At 53.6% G+C, this 2,726-nt stretch overlaps 1 pseudogene; it reads right to left on the bottom strand.

Moving 5' to 3' along the window:
• Nucleotides 1-680: 680 nt before the first annotated feature.
• Nucleotides 681-797, bottom strand: LOC126089625 (5S ribosomal RNA; annotated as a pseudogene).
• Nucleotides 798-2,726: the final 1,929 nt, after the last annotated feature.

The following is a 2,726-nucleotide window of genomic DNA, read 5'->3' as shown; positions in this document are numbered from 1 at the left end:
CCCACAATCCAGGTCCAGAGTGCTCAATGTGCTCAACGCAGTTCTAAATGTAATGTTCTTTAATATCAAATATGTGAGGGTCAACTGCTGCAGAGCCCTGTGTTCTGTGCGCTGACTGTGTGTTGCCAAGCTCTTGGGCCCCGTCAGCATTGCACTGTGTTGCCACATCTACCTCCTTGGACATTCAAGTTCTGTTATGAAGCATGGATGTAGTGCAACAGTAGCACACATATGACCGACAATCCCCACACTCTCCGACAGACTCGTCACGAAGCCCTAGGCTATTGCAATTGTGCCCTTTATCAAAGCCGATTATGTCACGGAATTTCCACAATTTCTCCCTATAATTTCGCCAGAATTATTTCCCTTTCTCCCCTGTTGCCATGACATACTTCCCATAGAGCATCTTGTGTTCATAACGCCACCTGATCTCATTCAGTTACTGCATTGTTTTAACCTATCCTCCACTAAACTCTTCCCGAACAGGCCATGAAGGACCAATGGTGCCGACTGGCCGCCGTGTCATCTTCAGCCCACAGGCGTCACTGGATGCGGATATGGAGGGGTATGTGGTCAGCACACTGCTTTCCCGGCCGTATGTCAGTTTCCGAGACCGGAGCCGCTACTTCTCTGTCAAGTAGCTCCTCAGTTTGCCTCACAAGGGCTGAGTGCACCTCGCTTGCCAACAGCGCTCGCCAGACCGGATGGTCACCCATCCAAGTGCAGCCCAGCCCGACAGCGCTTAACTTCGGTGATCTGACGGGAACCGGTGTTACCACTGCGGCAAGGCCGTTGGCTTTTAAACTATCAGCGCACGTATATTCATAATTGAGTATCGTAGATTCCGCCAGAGAATACGCAAGTTAACTTCAGTGCTGGCTGTATTATTCTACTACAAACAATTTTTTTTAGTTCGTACTGTGCATCATGGAACCTATTCCATATTGAGAGCACACTTTGCGACGCTTTATTCACTCTTCTTTTACGCAAGAGGAGGAGTGGACGGCAGTGCCGTGTCAGCGAGAGCTGGTGATGCCCGAGGGCGTGTTTTAACAGTTGCGGGCAGCTGTCGCAGTCTACAGCAGCGCCACCCACACCGCTGACAACGGAGCACCGTGCAGGTCGCTTGACTGCACTGGAAGGGCTGCATAACAGGGGCCGCAATTCCGGAGGAAGCTGCGAACGGCATCTGCGGCTGCCCACTCCACGCAAGCCTGCGGTCTCGAGGCTGTCGTAAGTATGCTTATTGTTCCCTAAGTAAACGTCACTAAAAGCCTTTGTAATATTGAGGGCCCATGATGAGGAGCTCGTAAATTGATGTATTCATACTTTTAAGGTTCTGTGTCTCAGTATGTAAAACAAAACAGTTATACAGGGTAACAATTATTGTACTACACTCCTGGAAATTGGAATAAGAACACCGTGAATTCATTGTCCCAGGAAGGGGAAACTTTATTGACACATTCCTGGGGTCAGATACATCACATGATCACACTGACAGAACCACAGGCACATAGACACAGGCAACAGAGCATGCACAATGTCGGCACTAGTACAGTGTATATCCACCTTTCGCAGCAATGCAGGCTGCTATTCTCCCATGGAGACGATCGTAGAGATGCTGGATGTAGTCCTGTGGAACGGCTTGCCATGCCATTTCCACCTGGCGCCTCAGTTGGACCAGCGTTCGTGCTGGACGTGCAGACCGCGTGAGACGACGCTTCATCCAGTCCCAAACATGCTCAATGGGGGACAGATCCGGAGATCTTGCTGGCCAGGGTAGCTGACTTACACCTCCTAGAGCACGTTGGGTGGCACGGGATACATGCGGACGTGCATTGTCCTGTTGGAACAGCAAGTTCCCTTGCAGGTCTAGGAATGGTAGAACGATGGGTTCGATGACGGTTTGGATGTACCGTGCACTATTCAGTGTCCCCTCGACGATCACCAGTGGTGTACGGCCAGTGTAGGAGATCGCTCCCCACACCATGATGCCGGGTGTTGGCCCTGTGTGCCTCGGTCGTATGCAGTCCTGATTGTCGCGCTCACCTGCACGGCGCCAAACACGCATATGAACATCATTGGCACCAAGGCAGAAGTGACTCTCATCCCTGAAGACGACACGTCTCCATTCGTCCCTCCATTCACGCCTGTCGCGACACCACTGGAGGCGGGCTGCACGATGTTGGGGCATGAGCGGAAGACGGCCTAACGGTGTGCGGGACCGTAGCCCAGCTTCATGGAGACGGTTGTGAATGGTCCTCGCCGATACCCCAGGAGCAACAGTGTCCCTAATTTGCTGGGAAGTGGCGGTGCGGTCCCCTACGGCACTGCGTAGGATCCTACGGTCTTGGCGTGCATCCGTGCGTCGCTGCGGTCCGGTCCCAGGTCGACGGGCACGTGCACCTTCCGCCGACCACTGGCGACAACATCGATGTACTGTGGAGACCTCACGCCCCACGTGTTGAGCAATTCGGCGGTACGTCCACCCGGCCTCCCGCATGCCCACTATACGCCCTCGCTCAAAGTCCGTCAACTGCACATACGGTTCACGTCCACGCTGTCGCGGCATGCTACCAGTGTTAAAGACTGCGATGGAGCTCCGTATGCCACGGCAAACTGGCTGACACTGACGGCGGCGGTGCACAAATGCTGCGCAGCTAGCGCCATTCGACGGCCAACACCGCGGTTCCTGGTGTGTCCGCTGTGCCGTGCGTGTGATCATT

Source organism: Schistocerca cancellata, chromosome 6, assembly GCF_023864275.1.
Source record: "Schistocerca cancellata isolate TAMUIC-IGC-003103 chromosome 6, iqSchCanc2.1, whole genome shotgun sequence".
NCBI lineage: Eukaryota > Metazoa > Arthropoda > Insecta > Orthoptera > Acrididae > Schistocerca > Schistocerca cancellata.
Note: the sequence above shows the minus strand (reverse complement) of the source record. Positions and strands in the feature narration are given on the sequence as shown.